The sequence below is a fragment of the Papio anubis genome, chromosome X (assembly GCF_008728515.1).
Source record: "Papio anubis isolate 15944 chromosome X, Panubis1.0, whole genome shotgun sequence".
In the NCBI taxonomy this organism is placed as follows: domain Eukaryota; kingdom Metazoa; phylum Chordata; class Mammalia; order Primates; family Cercopithecidae; genus Papio; species Papio anubis.
In genome coordinates this window covers 69,757,377-69,775,618 of record NC_044996.1, presented here as the reverse complement: position 1 = coordinate 69,775,618, position 18,242 = coordinate 69,757,377, and positions in this window count along the sequence as shown.

Genomic DNA, 18,242 nt, shown 5'->3' with positions numbered 1-18,242 from the left:
CTTGTGAAGGTCCTTGAAGTGAAATTCAGGGTAAAAACATAGCACTGTCAACTCTCATTGTGTTTTACTTTTTTTAGGGACCCAGGATTTTGAGTAAAAATAAAATCATTGATTTCTGAGAATCTGGTCTTCCTTCCAGCTGTGCCTGCTTATTAGTCTGTAGAAGCTGCATGCTCTCTTGGCACCATTCCTTAAAAGGCTTCACTCTAATTCCAGTAATCCAATTTAAAGAAACTATCTTTAAGGAAATATCAATATGCAAGAGTGTCTGCTTTTCTTGGCCATTTTAACTAAATTTTTACTCACACCATTTTTCCCTTGAGTTACAATATCAATTTTTTATCATGTTATACCTAAGAATTGTCCTTTTAAAAATGCAAATTTAGAGTTGCCTAGCTGACAACTATTTAAGTCAGGGAATGGGTAATAGAATGATGTTCTAAAATGGAGAAGAAAAACTTTAAAATTGTCAAATGAAGAATCTTACACCTATCAGATCTGCTTCTGTATGTCTCTGTATTTATACATGATGTGTGTATGTTTCACTACCAAAATATACTAAAGTGCTTTAATTAATTGACCTAGAAAACAAGACCCTAAATCAAATACTTTGCAAGAGAAGTCAAAATTTTATTGCCTTTTAGGTCACATGGCTTTAGTAATATTTGGTAAATAAAGCTAAATTAAAAATTATTTTAAAATAAAATTAAAACATTTAGAATTTAGACATTTGCTCTAAATTAATCACTGTTTCTGCTAAATGTTTTAAGATATGAAACTTTGCTTCTGGTATTTGCTTGTCTATAAACTCCTATGTCTTTCAATTTGAAATTTTAGTGTATGAAAATGCTTAGACCCAGACATTATCCTCTGTCCTATTCTATGCATCTGGTATATGATTAAAATTGCTTATCTCCTAAGTTTTTCACTAAAAATAAGTTACTAAGCATTATCATTACAATTAATGTGTATAACTAAAACTACTATATACATATGAAGTATATAAATATGTATTTTTTGTTAAAAATTATAAAAAGCTATGATACTGTGGTTTCTATTAAAGGGTAAGTAATTTGGTCTAGAGGTTTTTTAGGATTGTTTGAAGTTAAAAGTAAGACAGGACAAAACTTAGGTTTTAACATAAAACAATCCTAAAAATATCTGAGACAAAACTACTTACCCTTTAATAAAAACATTTATTTATTAAATTATAAAACCTTGCTAACTGTTTTTGTTTTTCACAGTTAAGAAAAATTTTATTTTTCTTTTTAGTTATTTACAGCTTTTAACACTTCAGTAAACTCTACTCCTGTGAACAAAATTTGAAGCATATTTCTTTCAGCCTGATTTCTCTAGAATTTGGAAATTATTCATGAGCATTCTTAATTCATGGCAATATAGTCATTTCCATAAATTCAAGAAAATCTTTCTTTCCTAATTGGAAACAACTAGAGACAGTGGTAATTTCACCAAGTCTTTGACTGGAATAGGATATTTCTGAGGAATTGAAATTGACTTTATAAAGCTGATAACAGACCTTAGAAGAAAACTGGCTTCATACCTTGTCCATGCAATTCCTTTACAGGTTCCTTTGCTTTCTTTCACAGGTTTCTGACGTTTGATAAATAGAGAATGTCACTTGCTGATGAGTCCAGGAACCCTAAACTATTTGGGAAACTCAAGTGAGGAATTTTACCCAATATATACCAATATCTGCAGGCACAGATTAGTCCTTGTCTGGGCTTGAGGTTTTAAGAGGTCTAATCTGAGATTCCTTATGACAAAATATGTTGTAGCAAAGCCAATTTTAAAAGGAGCCTATATGACAAATAATTATTCTTACTTCACTTTATGCACGTGATCAGGCCAACTATAAGACTAAAATTTATTTTGTGTATAAATTGGTCCTGCTTTGAATTTGTCTTTAATAAAATTGGAAAATTGGAGACCAAAAAATATGTTTCAAAAGAAACTATAGTGTAACTCTTATTAAATTCTAGCCTTGCTAATTTTTTTTCTGGTTTTAATTATTTTCTACAATTTGAACTTAATCCTGAAGTTTTTTTTCTGACTATAAGTCCACAAACAAGGATTTTTAATTGTTATCATTCTCCCATTTTTCTGACTTGAAGTCACTAGAAATCAAAACTACGCTTTTCTTAAAGTCTTACAAAGTGGTTAGATAACTTAAACTTCAGGAGGAATTAACAATGACTTATAAACTTTTGTGCTTGCTTGCTGATGTATGGACTTCTCAGAAAGTTTACTTGAATGTCTGGTCCAATTAAAATCCAAAAGAATCTGTCAGATTGCCATGCAATATGAAGATGTCTCAGACACTCTAGAAAAAGTAGTTTATAGACAGACTGACTGCACCAACATTAACCTTTGTCCTTCTGTTTCTATAGAAACTCATTTCATTAGAGGTCTGATTGCTTTCATCATATGTAGAGGCCTAGCCAATCTGCCATGCCATCTCCTAGTACTGGACATAGCTGTTTCACTAAACTGATCTATTCTCAGGAATAAGAAATCGACTAAAGAAAATGTGAAATGGTATATTTAAATTGCTTTTTTCTATTTATCCCAAATTTGTCTTTCAAATACTTTGTTTATCTCTATCTGACAACCTCTAACCCAAATCTCTCCAAGGCTGTCAGCTTGGATTTTAATATGTGAAACTTATTGTAACTTTCAAAGTGGGTAGGGACTGAGGGAATTTAAAATATTTTATATCTCAAATATATTTATCTGATGCATTTGAAAATGCCACTTGGCCGTCCTAACAGAAGTGGCCTTGCAAATCTGTCATAAGTGGAAACAATTTGCATCTGTAGAGAATTTCCGTTAATGCAGCCATGCCCTCTCCCCTTTCTATGTCTTTCCCCAGATCCAGAAGAGATTGGGAGTCTGACACCTTTAAAAGCCTAAAAATAAACATTTACCATCTATTCTTTCTGAGGGAGGCTTCATCTATATAACAAGACCACTTTACTTTTTATCTCTATCTGACAACTTCTAACCCAAATCGCTCCAAGCCTCTTCTCCCCAGCCCATAACCTACTTTATTAGAATCTAAGCCCCATTCTTTCTGTAACCTCAAAATTATATAGGTTTCTGTCAATCATTGAGAAGTTGAGTCTTCATTCTGAAGGCTACCATGTACACATGGTAAATACATTTGTATGCCCCTTTTCCTATTAAAAAAGGATAATGGAAGTAAAATATTTCCTCTAAAGATAAGGTAATATCAAAGCTTCTCATGCCAATTGTACTTCTTAATTACTGATTTGGTTGCTTGTACTTTTAAGACTTTCTACCTTCATCTTCCATGAACTAAGTAAAAGAATATCCTTCTCTCTTTATAGGAGTTACACAGGAGAACAGTGTGTTAACCAATGATTACAAGAAGCTGCTACTTATAATTTTTAGGCAGATTAGGCAATCCCCCAAACTGGGCCTCAGCTCAGGAAGTTTCTTGGCTTCACTCAGAAAAGAATTCAAGAGTGAGCTGCTGGTGGAAGAAAGCAGGTTTACTGAAGCAGCAGTGTACACTAGAATGACTGCACCTCATGAAGCAGGGCTAACCCATAGGCAGTGCATCCAAAGTAGTGACATCTGAGCTGCTGGCAAGCCATATTTATAGTTATTATGTGATTACATGCTAAATATGGGGTGGATTATTCGTGAGTTTTCCAGGAAATGGGCAGGGAATTCCCAGAACCAAGAGTTACTTTCCTTTTTAGACCATATGGGGTAACTTCTGGACATTACCATGGCATATATAGACAGTCATGACACTAGCATGAGTTTCTTTTAGCATGCTAATGCATTATAATTAGCATATAATGAGCAGGAAGAAGAAGAGGTTGCTTTTATTGTTGTCTTGATTCTGGCTTTTCTTGGCCAGCTTCTTTACTGTATTTTATTTTATCAGTGGGGTTTTTATGACCTGTGTCTTGAGAAACAATTCATGCCAAATTTCTATCTTATCACATCCTCTGACATTATATATTCCTCCATGATCTTAAGGGATTGTAGAAAGATGGAGGTCTAGCTTCTGTAGCTGCTTTTTGCTGATTTTATGGATGTTGGCTCTGGTGAGTATTGGAGGAGTAAAAATCTCTGGATACCTGATCTAAGGGGCTCAAAGGCAGGATGTTTTCATTTTCTGGGTCAGAAAGCAAGATGTTTGGAAGCCTTCTACTAGCATTATATTGACATGGAACTTTGCATTCTAGGAAACACAAAATTTACAAGGAGTTTAAATAAGCAGAGGCCTCAAATTAATAGTAACCGGATAGCTATTAAAGATCTTAGGAAGGGAAAAAAAACACTGATGAGACTTGGGAGGGCACTTTTGATAGTCAGGTGTAGTTGGGGTCAGAACCCTGGTTATATCTATGGAACCAGGTAGCTTGTTGAATTACTTTTTTGAATGTTAATCTCAACTTTTCCAGAGTTTTAATATATGTGTAATAGATCTTATTAATAACTATATAGACTCCACCTTAAATAGCCAGTAAATAATCTAATGCTAGTCTGTTGTCAAGCACTATATTTGCCAAAGCGTCTAGGGACTCTTGAATTCCATTTAGTGCCTTTCCTGTGTTAGTGGCCAATGATTCTAGGGCTTTAGGCAAATTCCTTGGGGTTGACTCGTGGCAGGCAAAGCCACCCAAAGGGACCATTAGTCCTCTTATTGCTTTGATTTCCACCAGAATTGATCCTCTTGCTCATTGATTTCTGGTATTTTCAGATATTATGGGGTTGTAGACAGTGACCCCCAGAGGAGCAATGGTAGCCAGCGTACATTCACTCCTGCTCCATGTTTTTGATATAAAAAGGAAAACTACTCCTGAAAGAATAGAGGGCTACCCAAGGAGTCAGGAGTGGTCATGGGGTGGAACTTTTTCCTATTCTTGGCTATAGACAAAAATGAGATCATGTGAGGCACAAATGGAGGCTCCTTGGACTATGATGTGTATTCTCTGCTGCCATCTTGGAGTTATACAGATATTTTTTTCCAAACTTCAATGAGGGTGATTAAACAGCCCATATTTTCCAGAAGGATACACTCGTTCCACCTTCCCAGATCAGGCAGTTGTTTCTGTCTTGCATGTATTCCTTTGGAGGAGGCACTATATAACGTTTCCTTGCTGACAAGTGGGATCCCATTTACCTCACCACAGCTTTGGGAACATGGCCACTAAGTTTGCATCAGAGCATCTCAAGGAAACTTCCATTTCTGCATCATTAACAAAACAATGGGTGCAAATACTAGTGTCATGAATGCAATGGAGGTACAAGTTCCCAACCTCCCATGTCCAGATAACACTGGCAGGGGAAGTTAGGGAGAATCGATTAAGTGGGGAAGATTTCCACATAATAAGTAGGGGTCTGAGTACTTTGGGATTGCTATGGTTAACTAGGAGGTTTGGGAAGATGGCCATGAGATTCTCTGAATGTGCCAGAAGATGAAACTATCCATCCTGGGGATGTTGATGACAGATCCAGGCTACAGAGCTTTGTTCCTAGCCACACAGGATCAGGTTAATTGGGAGAGCAAACAGAATTAACAGAGGCAACATGGTGTCTCTGTTGGCCTTAGAGTGACCTCTATACCCAACAAGGAGAAAGTAGATGTTTCTTAGGAGGAGGTGGTTAGCTAAAACAATAGAAAACACGTATCGTAATCAGTAAGAAAAGAAAAAGTAATGTTCTTATGCCCACTTGCAGTATCATGTTATCTCTTTTTGCTGACTGTTGATTCTTTCAAATAGGTAGTGAGGGCTTTCAGAGGTTTACAGGTTTAGCTTATGGTATCCTCCTCTCACGCCTGCAGGGACTCATAAGAAACCGGTTTAATCCCAGACAAGTGTACACAACTGTTGATCTCCTGACATTTAACAGTGGTGGGGAGACTAAAAAACACCTGATGGGGGCTGATATGGTGTGGATTTGTGTCCCCACCCAAATCAAATGTTGAATTATTATCCTTAACGTTGTAGGTGAGGCCAGATAAGAGGTAATTGGATCATGAGGGTGGTCCTTCATGAATGGTTTGGCACCATCTCCTTGGTGCTGTTCTAATGAGAGTGAGTGAGTTATTCTGAGATCCAGTTATTTGTCTGTAGCACCTCCCCTCCTCTCTTCCTCCTGCTCCAGCCATGTGCAGTGACTTGCTCCCCCTTTGCTTTATTCCATGACCAGAAGTTTTCTGAGGCCTCCGCAGCAGCAGAAGCCACAATGCTTCTTGTACAGCCTGCAGAGAACCATGAGACAATTAAGCCTCTTTTCTTTATAGATTACCCAGTCTCCGGCATCCTTTTATAGCAGTGCCAGAATGGACTAACACAGAAAATTGGTATCGATGATTGGGGAATTGCTATAAAGATTGATTTGGAAGCAGTTTTGGAACTTGATGATGGACAGGGGTTGGAAGAGTTTGGAGGGCTCAGAAGAATACAGGAAGAAGAGGGGAAGTTTGGAACTTCCTAGAGACTTGTTGAAGGGTTGTGACCAAAATGCTGATAGTGATATGGTTGGAGATGTCCAGGCTGATTAGGTCTCAGATGGAGATGAGTAACTTATTGGGAGCTAGACCAAAGGTCATATTTTTTACACCTTGACAAAGAGCTTGGTTAGATTATGCTCCTGCCCTAGGGATCTGTGGAACTTAAACCTGAGAGATTATTTAGGTAGGGTATCTTCTGGAAGAAATTTCTAAGCAGTAAAGAAATTATCTGAAGTCAGAACTTATATTTAAAAGGGAAGCAGAGTGTAAAAGTTTGGAAAATTTGCATCCAGGCTATGTGGTAGAAAAGAAAAGCCCATTGTCTGGGGAGGAGTTTAAGCAAGCTGCAGAAATTTGCATAAGTAAAAAGGAGTCAAGTGCTGATAACCAGGACAATGTGACAAAGGCCTCAAAGGTATTTCACAGAACTTTGTGGCAGCCCCTCCCATCACATGTCCAGAAGCCTAAGAAAGAAGAATGGTTTCATGGGCCAGGCTTATGGCCCCACTGCCCTGCACAGCCTTGGACACTACTCCCTGCATCTCAGCCTTTCTAGCTCTACCCATGGCTCAAAGGAGCCCAGGTACAGCTTGGGCCACTGCCTCAGAGAGTACAAGTCATAAGCCTTGGAAGCTTCCAAGTGGTGTTAAGCTTGTGGGTGCCCCCACAACAGAATGCAAGGGTTGAAGCTTGGGAGCATCTACCTAGGTTTCAGAGGATGTATGGAAAAGCCTGATGTCCAGGCAGAAGCCTGTTGCAGGGGTTGAGCCCTCAAGGTAGAACATCTACTAAAGCAATGTAGAGGGACAATGTGGGGTTGGAGCCCCCACACAGAGTCCCAAATCTGGCACTTCCTAATGGATCTGTGAGAAGAAGGCCACCATCCTCCAAACTTCAGATTGGCAGATCCACCAGAAACTTGCACCTTGTGCTTGGAAAAGCCATGAGCACTCAATGCCAACCCATGAGAACAGCCACAGAAGTTGAAGCCTATAAAGCCACAGAAATTGGGCTGCCCAAGGTCTTGGGAGCCTACTTGTTGCATCAGTGTGCCCTGGATGTGGGACAAAGATTCAAAGGAGATTACTTTGGAGCTTAAGATTTAATGACTGCCCTGCTGGGTTTCAGATTTTCATGAGACCTGTAGCAGCTTTCTTTTGGCTGATTTCTCCATTTTAGAATAAGAGTATTTACCCAATGCTTATACTCCCATTGTATCCTGGAAGTAACTAACTTGCTTTTGATTTTACAGGCTCATAGTTGAAAGGGACTAGCCTTGTCTCAGCTGAGACTTTGAACTTTGGACTTTTGAGTTAATGTTCGAATGAGTTAAGACTTTGGAGGACTATTTGGAAAGCATGATTATATTTTGCAATGTGAGAAGGACATGAGATTTGGGAGGGGTAAGGGGTGGTAAGTTACACTTTGGATTTGTGTCCTTACCCAAATCTCATGTTCAATTGTAGTCACCAATGTTGGAGGTGGGGCCTATTGGAAGGTGACTGGATCATGCGGGTGGTCCTTCATGAATGGTTAGCACCATGTCATTGATGCTGTACTCATGATAGTAAATGAATGAGTTATTATGAGATCTGGTTGTTTAAAATTGTGTAACACCATCCCCTCCCACTTCCTCCTGCTCTGGCCATGTGAAGTAACTTGCTCCCCCTTTGCCCTCTGCCATGATAGGAAGTTTCCTGTGGCCTCCCCAGAAGCAGAAGATAAAATGCTTCCTATACAGCAGAAAGAACCATAAGCCAATCAAATCTCTATTTTTTTTATAAATTACCCAGTTTCAGGGATTTATTTATAGTAGTGTGAGAGTGGATTAATACACTGAGAGGTGCCAGGCCATGTGTTTTGTCTCAATGCAATCTATTTCAGTGATCACACCTCTTTCCACAATAATGTGGCTGGCAATTCTTTATGCTGGGGTTTGAGGTAAGTTTGCTGTCATTTTTACCTGACAAATGAGTACTGAGAGGACCCATTCATTGAAAATAAATATTCATTCATTTTATAATTTTCATAGGACTAGTAGACACTTTGAATGGGAAGAGATTTTAGCTAGAAAATGCTGCTCTCTCAGAAGTGTAAATTCTCATCCAAATTTAGTCCAGTGATTTTTATTATAGAAATGGAGTTTTTTTGTGTGTGTTTTACTTATTAAATTTTAGTACCATCTGGAATAAACACTTTAATGTTCCCAAAACTTGGTAAGTCTACCACTGTTGGTATGAGAGATGATTTTTAGAAGATACCTGAACAACATTTTGTTTGTTAAACAGTTAAACATTTAATGTGTATTACAAAAAAAAAAAAAAGGCTGAGTACAGTGATTTGTGTTGGTAATCCCAGAACTTTGGGAGCCTGAGGCAGGAGGATCACTTGAGCTCAGGAGTTACATACCAGTATGGGATAAATAGAAAGACCCCATCTCCACAGAAAGAAAAAGTCAGCCAGATGTTGTAGTGTGCACCTATAGTCCCAGCTACTTGTGAGGCTGTTGTGGGAGGATTGCTTGGGTTCAGGAAATCAAGGCTGCATTGAGTCATAGTTATACCACTGCAACTGATCCTGGATTCCTGGATGACAGAGTGAGATAGCATCTCAAAAAAAAAAAAAAAAAAAAGCAAAAAAAAAATATCACTCACACCTCAAATGTGTTTTCATGGTTATTGTTACTTATTATTACATAAAGGTGTGAATAAAATATTTAAAAGTTTGGTCAAGTTAAAGAAAATATAAAGTTAAAAAAACAGATTTCTATTAAAATCATATTCAACATTATTAACAGGGTCTTATATTTTTGTATAATTTTATCTGTATGAATAGATTTACTACCAGTACAAGCACCAAAATAATACTAAATCTACATGATCACAGAAACAATAAAATGTCTAAACTGGAGTGACAGTTGAAATAGTTAATGGTGGGTACCCTTGAGCCTTGCTACTCAAACTGTGGTCAGTGACCAGCAGTATACCATTATCTGTAAACTTATTAGAGACTCAGAATTGCAGGCTCCATTCCAGACCTATTGAATCACACCTTGAATCTTAACATGACACTGGGTGATTTTATGGACATTAAACTTTAAGAAGCATTTCTCTAGAGTGGAAGTTCTTAAAGTTTGGACCGGGTACACTGGGGATTCCTGAACAGTTTTAGGTGCTCTGCAAGATAAAACCTAATTTCACAGTAATATTAAGATAATATTTGCTTTTTTCATTGTGGTGACATTTGCAGATGATCTCAAGACAAACCTAGGCAGTGACATTAAACTGTCCTAGTAGTGATATTTTCCATCTCTAAACAGACTCAGAAAAATTAAAAGGAAGATTCATTTCAGAATATTCTTGATGAACAAGAAAAAATGTCAATTTTCTTCTACTCCAATTTTTAAAAGTATGTGTTTAGTATCCTATGTAATGAAATGGCAAGTACATACAAAGCATTGCTACCGCCTAAGAAAGCACCACGGCTAGCTCAAGGAATAGGACGTGTGAAACTCAATTGCAAGTGGAGATAGGCACTTTTTGTTTTGAATGTCATTTCTACTTTATATAAAAACTAAAAAATTATTCAGCTATGGATACTTTCAGACTTTTTTCTTCAAAATTAAATAGTGATTGTGATTTGAAGAAAAACAACTTAAAAGTACAGGTGGTCCCTGACTTACAGGTTTATAGCTGGAAGAAACAGACTTTTAGTTTCAGATGAGACTTTGGATTTTAGACTTTTGAGTTGATGTTAAAACAAGTTAAGACTTTTGGGGACTATTGAAAATGGATGATTGTATTTTGCTGTATGAGAAGATCATGATATTTGGGGAGCCTGGGTGGAATGCTATACTTTGGGTGTTTGTCCCCTCCAAACATCATGTTGAAATTCTACACCCGATGTTAAAGATGGGATTTATTGGGAGGAGATTCACTCAAGGGAACAGATCCCTCATGAATAAATAATGCCTTCCCTGGGTAGGGGTGAGTTTTCACTCTGTTATCTCCCATGAGGTCTGGTTATTAAAAAGAGGCTGGAACTTACTCACTCTCTCTTTTACATTCTTTCTAGCCATGGGATCTCTGCATATGCCAGCTTCCTTTCATCTTCCACCATAAGTGGAAAAAAATCCTGAGGCTTTCAACATATGTCCAATCTTCTAGCCAGCAGAATCATGAGCCAAATAAATCAGTTTTCTTTACAAACTACCCAGCTACACTACAGGTATTACTCCATACAAACACTAATTGGACTAAGAGAGGCATTTTTACTTAATAAAATCTCTAAATATGTAACTATAGGTACACAAGTTAATTTTTAAATTGGATTCACCTTTCTTTTTTTTTTTTAAATTATACTTTAAGTTTTGGGGTATATGTGCAAGACGTGCAGGTTTGTTACATAGTTATACATGTGCCATGGTGGTTTGCTGCACTCATCTACCCATCATCTACATTAGGTATTTCTCCTAATGCTATCCTTCCCCCCCTCCCCACCCTCGACAGGCCTTGGTGTATGATATTCTCCTCCCTGCATCCATGTATTCTCATTGTTCAACTCCCATTTATAAGTGAGAACATGCAGTGTTTGGTTTTCTGTTCTTCTGTTAGCTTGTTGAGAATGATCATTCCCAGCTTCATCCCTGTCCCTTCAAAGGACACGAAATCATCCTTTTTTATGGCTGCATAGTATTCCATGGTGTATATGTGACACATTTTTTTTTTTTTTTTATCTAGTCTATCATTGATGGGCATTTGGGTTGGTTCCAAGTCTTTGCTATTGGGAACAGTGCCACGATAAGCATATATGTGCATGTGTCTTTATAGTAGAATGATTTATAATCCTTTGGGTATGCACTTAGTAATGGGATTGCTGGGGCAAATGGTGTTTCTAGTTCTAAATCCTTGAGGAATTACCACACTGTCTTCCACAATGGTTGAACTAATTTGCACTCCCATCAACAGTGTAAAAGAATTCCTACTTCTCCACATCCTCTCCAGCAACTGTTGTTTCCTGACTTTTTAATGATCACCATTCTAACTGGCATGAGATTGTATCTCATTGAGGTTTTGATTTGCGTTTCTCAAATGACCAGTGATGATGGGCATATTTTCATATGTTTGTTGGCTGCATAAATGTCTTCTTTGGGGAAGTGTCTGTTCATACCCTTTACCCACTTTTTTTTTTTTTAATGGTTTTTTTTTTTTTTTTCTTGTAAATTTGTTTAAGTTCTTTGTAGATTCTGGATATTAGCCTTTTGTTAGATGAATAGATTGCAAAAATTTTCTCGCATTCTGTAGGTTGCCTGTTCACTCTGATGATAGCTTCTTTTGTTGTGCAGAAGCTCTTTAGTTTAATGAGATCCCATTTGTCAATTTTGGCTTGTCTTGCCATTGCTTTCATGTTTTAGTTCATGAAGTCTTTGGCCATACCTATGTCCTGAATTGTATTGCCTAGGTTTTCTTACAGGATTTTTTATGGTTTTAGGTCTTACATTTAAGTCTTTAATCCATCTTGAATTAATTTTTGTATAAGGTGTAAGGAAGGGATCCAGTTTCATCTTTCTGCATATGGCTAGCCAGTTTTCCCAACACCATTTATGAAATAGGGAATGCTTTCCTCATTTCTTGTTATAGTCAGACTTGTCAAAGATCAGGTTGTTTTAGATGAGAGCTTTTATTTCTAAGGCCTCTGTTCTGTTCCCTTTGTCTATATATCGGTTTTGGTACCAGTACCATGCTCTTTTCGTTACCGTAGCCTTGTAGTACAGTTTGAAGTCAGGTAGTGTGACGCCTCCAGCTTTGTTCTTTTTGCTTAGGATTGTCTTGGGTATGTGGGCTCTTTATTGGTTCCATATGAAAATTAAAGTAGTTTTTTCCAATTATGTGAAGAAAGTCATTGGTAGTTCGATGAGAATAGCCTTGAATCTATAAATTAGTTTGGGCAATATAACCATTTTCCTGATATTGATCCTTCCTATCCATGAACATGGAATGTTTTTCCATTTGTTTGTGTCCTTTCTTATTTCCTTGAGCAGTGGTTTGTAGGACCTTGAAGAGGTCCTTCACATCCCTCATAAGTTGTATTCCTAGGTATTTTATTCTCTTTGTAGCAATTGTGAATGGTAGTTCACTTATGATTTGGCTCTTTGTCTGTTACTGGTGTACAGGAATGCTTGTGATTTTTGCACATTGATTTTGTATCCTGAGACTTTGCTGAATTTGCTTATCAGCTTAAGAAGATTTTGGGCTGAGACAATGGGGTTTTCTAAATATAAAATCATGTCAGCTGCAAACAGAGATAATTTGACTTCCTCTTTTCCTAATTGAATACTCTTTATTTCTTTCTCTTGCCTGACTGTCCTGGCCAGAACTTCCAATACTATGTGGAATAGGAGTGGTGAGAGAGGGCATCCTTTTCTTGTGTTGGTTTTCAGGTGAATTCTTCCAGTTTTTGCCCATTCGGTGTGATACTGGCTATAGGTTTGGCATAAATAGCTCTTATTATTTTGAGATACATTCCATTGATACGTAGTTTATTGAGAGTTTTTTTTTTTTTTAGCAGGAAATGCTGTTGAACTTTGTCAAAGGCTTTTTCTGCATCTATTGAGATAATCATGTGTTTTTTGTCAACGTTTCTGTTTATATGATGGATAACGTTTATTGATTTGCATATATTGAATCAGCCTTGCATCCCAGGGATGAAGCTGATTTGATCATGGCAGACAAGCTTTTTGATGTGCTGCTGGCTTTGGTGTGCCAGTATTTTGTGGAGGATTTTTGCATTGATGTTCATCAGGGATATTCTCCTCAAATTTTCTTTTTTATGTGTGTTTCTACTCTCAGGGTGGTATCAGGGTGATGCTGGCCTCACAAAATGAGTTAGAGAGGATTCCCTCTTTTTCTATTGATTGGAATAGTTTCAAAAGGAATTGTACCTCTGGTAGAATTATGCTGTGAATTCATCTGGTCACGGACCCACTTGAGGAGGCAGTCTGTCCCTTAGTAGATCTTGAGCACTGTGCTGGGAGATCTGTTGCTCTCTTCAGAACAGGAAGGTAGGAATATTTAAGTCTGCTGAAGCTATGCCCATATCCGCCCCTTCCTCCAGGTGCTCTGTCTCATGGAGATGGGAGTTTTATCTATAAGCTCCTGTCTGGGGCTGCTGCCTTTCTTTCAGAGATAGCCTGCCCAGAGAGGAGCAATCTGGAGAGGCAGTCTGGCTACAGCGGCTTTGCTGAGCTGTCCTGGGCTCCGCCCAGTTTGAACTTCCCGGCAACTTTGTTTACACTGTGATGGGAAAACCACCTACTCAAGCCTCAACAATGGCGGATGCCCTGCCCACCACCAAGCTCAAGTGTCCCAGGTCGACTTCGGACTACTTTTCTGGCAGTGAGAATTTCACACCAGTGGATCTTATCTTGCTGGGCTCCATGGCGGTGGGATCTCTTGAGCTGGATCATTTGGCTCCCTGGCTTCAGACCTTTTCCAGGGGAGTTAATGGTTCTGTCTCGCTGGCATTCCAGGCACCACTAGGGTATGTAGAAAAACTCCTGCAGCTAGTTCAGTGTCTTCCCAAATGAGCCCCCACTTTTATGCTTGAAATCCAGGGCCCCTGGTGGCATAGTCATCCAAGGGAATCTCCTGGTCTGCAGGTTGTGAAGACCGTGGGAAAGTGTAGTATCTGGGCCAGAGTGCACCATTCCTCACGTCATATAGTCTGTCATGGCTTCCCTTGACTAGGGGAGGGAGTTCCCCAACCCCTTGCCCTTCCTGGGTGAGGCAACACCTCATGCTACTTCAACTTGGCCTACTGTGGGCTGCACCCACAGTCTAACCTATCCCAATGAGATGAGCTGGGTACCTCAGTTGGAAATGCAAAAATCACCCCCCTGATGCGTTGATATCACTGGGAGCTGCAGACCCGAGTGCTGTTCCTATTCGGCCGTCTTACCCGCCACTCACCAAAATTCTTAATATAATACTGCAAGTAATAATTTTCAAAATACCTTATTTATTTATCCAAAGACAATGTTAAAATATCCAGCAGGTATACATGCAAGCTGTTCAATATCACTAATCATCAGGGAAATGCAAATCAAAACCACAATTAGATATCACCTCACAAACATTAGAATGGCTACTCTTAAAAATGCCAAAGATCGTGAGTGTTAGCGAGGATGTGGAGAAAAGGTAAATCTTGTATATTATTGGTGGAAATATAATTAATATAGTCACTATAGAAAACACTGTGGAGATTCTTTAAGAAAGTACATTAGAATTACCATATGACCAGCACTTCCCCTTCTGAGTATACACTTGAAAAACTGAAGTCAGAACCTTATAAAGATCTGCAACTCCAATGCTTGTTGCAGGATTATTCATAACAGCCAAGATATTAATACAACCTAAGTGTCTGTCAACAGATTAATTGCTAAATAATATATATATGCAATAATATATATATAATATACAATAATACAATGAAATACTTATACTCAGCCTTAAAAAAATAAGATCCTGACATTTGCAACGACATTCCTGAAACGAAATGATATGCTAAATGAAATAAGACAGAGAGAAAAAGAAAAATAATTATCTCACTTACATGTGAAATCCTATAAAATAAACAAATTCATATAAACTAGAGTACAAAGGTGGTTACAAGAGTTGGGGATGGTGGGAGGAATGAAAAATAGGTCAAAGGGTACAAAGTTGCAGTTACGTAGGATAAGACTAGAGATCTAATACACAGTGTGAGGACTATAGTTGATAATATTATATTGTAACCTCAAAAATGTTCATTGTACCATCATCGAATTGTGAATATAGAGTTGTTCAGAGTTCTTCTTTAGTATCAATTTAATGTCAATGTAATTAATAGTGATGACCTTTCTTTTATTACTGATTTTGATAATTTATGTCTTCTCTCTCTTTTTCTTGGTTAACTGGTTACAAATTTGCCAGTTTTGTTATTCTTCTTCAAAGAACAAGCTTTTGGTTTTACTGGCTTTTCTATTGTTTCCTAGATTTATTTTATGGATTCCTGCTTTAATTTGTAGTAACTTTTTTTCTTTTTTCTTTTTCCTTTTTTTTGCAGCTCACTTTAGGATTAATTTGTTCTTGTTATAGTTTCCTGAGATGGAAGCTTAGGTAACTGATTTTTAAATCCTTTTTACAAATACATGCTTTTTAAATTAATAGCATCTTTAGAGCAGTTTTAGGTTTACAGAAAAATTGAGCTGAAAATTCGAACTGTTTTTGTACCCCCTCACCATCACCATAAACACTAATAATTTCTTCTACTCACGATATCTTTCCTTAGGGTGGTACATTTGTTACAATTAATGAACCAATATTGATACAGTACAATTATTACTAAAGTCCATACTTTACAGTAGGGTTCACTCTTGGTGTCATACATTCTGCGGGTTTTGGCAAATATATAGTGACATTATTCACCATTACAGTGTTATACAGAATAGTGTCCCTGCTCTAAAAATTCCTCATGTTCCACCTATTCACTCTTTAACTCCTGGTTATCACTGGTCATTTTACTTTCTTTTTGATTTGCCTTTTCCAGAACGTCATACAGATGATATCATATAGAATGTGCCCTTTGCAGGTTGGCTTTTACTCATCTAACTGTGTGTATTTAAGTTACTGCTATACATTTTGTGGCTTGATAATTCATTTATTTTTATACATAAATGACATTCTATTGTATGAATATACCACAATTTGTTTATCCATACCCCTATGGAATGACATCTTGCTTGCTTCCAAGTTCTGGCCACTGTAAGAATTCACGTGCAAGTTTATCTATGGGTATGGCTTTTCAGTCATTCGGGTAAACACCAAAAAACATGATTGTTAGACCATATTATCAGAGTATATTTAGTTTTGTAAAAAGATGCCAAACTGTCTTTCAATGTTGCTGCACTATTTTATATTTCTGCTGACTTTGAACAAGTGTTTCTGTTCCTCCGCATCTTCCAAATGTTGCACCATTTGGTGTTGTCAGTGTTTTAGCTTTTAGCTACTAGGTGTGTAGTGGTATCTCACTGTTTCAAATTGCAGTCCTCTAATGACATATTATATGGAACATTTTTACGTTTAGTTGTTGTCTCTGTATTTTCCTTGGTGAGATGTCTGTTTTTTAATTGGGTTGATTTTTTTTCTTAATGTTGAAGTTTAAAATGTCTTTGTATATTTTGAATACCCGTCCATTATCAGATATGATTTTTACAAATATTTTTCCCAGTGTGTATCTTATTGTTGCAGTCTCTTAACAGTGTATTTTGAAGAGCAGAAGTTTTTAATCTTAATGAAGTCCAACTTACTAATATTCTTTTTCACATATTGTACTTTTAGAGCTCTATCTAAAAAGTCATTGCTGAACACAACATCATCTGTCTCTCTTAATTTTGAAATTAAATGCTTTCCCACTAAGATCAGGACAAGCCAAGGATATCCCCTCTCACCACTCATACTCATAATTGTACTAGAACTCCCAGCTAATTCAATAAGATGACTGTCTCAACATTAAATCTGATGTACTATCTAGGTTTTCCAGATGTTCTTTCATCTTGAAGTTGTTCCCCTTTATTTCTAGTTTGCTTCAATTTTATCATGAAGGAGTGATGTATTTTGTCAAATGCTTTCTCTGCATCTATTGGTATGATATTGTGATTTTTCTTCTTTAGTTTATTGATGTGATAGATTATATTAATTAATTTTGAATGTTGAACATTTGCATACCTGGAATAAATCTCACTTGGTTATTGTATATAATTCTTTTCATATGTGGTTGAAATTCATTTACTAGTATTTATTTGAGAATGTTTGCATTCATATTCATAAGAGATATTGATCTGTAGTTTATTTTTCTTGTAATGTCATTGTCTAGTCTGAGTATCCAAGTAATGCTAGCTTCGTTGAATGAGTTAGGAAGTATTCTCTTTGCTCTTTTTATTTTCTGGAAGATATTGTAGAAAATTAGTATATATTCTTCCTTAAATGTTTTTTAGAATTTACCAGTGAAGCCATGTGGATCTAGTGCTTTCTGTTTTAGAAGGTTATTAATTATGGATTTAAATTATTAATAGATATAGGTCTGTTCAAATTTTCTTTTTACTTTTGTTTGAATCTTAGTAGATTGCTTCTTTCAAAGAATTGATCCATTTTACCTAGATTATTGAATTTGCGGGCATAGAGTTGTTCACAATATTTCTTTATTATGTTGTTTTTATGATTAGTAGTGATACACTTTTATTCTTAAGATTAGTAATTTGTGTCTCCTCTTTATTAATTAGTCTGGCTAGAAGTTTACAAATTTTATAGATGTTGTGAAAGAATCATCTTTTGTCTTTATTAATTTTAATTCTCTTGATTTCCTATTTTCAATGTTAATAATTCTGCTCCAATTTTTAACAAATTTAATGTGTTCTCTTTTTTCTAGTTTTCTAAAATGGAAGCTTAGATTATTGAGTTCAGATCTTTCTTATTTTCTATTACATACATTCCATGGTATAAGTCTTGTTTAAGCCCTTCTTTTACTCATCCTGCAAATTTTAATAAGTTTCATTTATTTTTGTTTTATTGAATATGTTTTACAATATCTTTTTAGATGTCTTATTTGACCCTTGTGTTATTTAAAAGTGTGTTAATTCTCCAAGTACTTAGGAATTTTCCAGCAATTTATATCTTATTGGTTTGTAGTT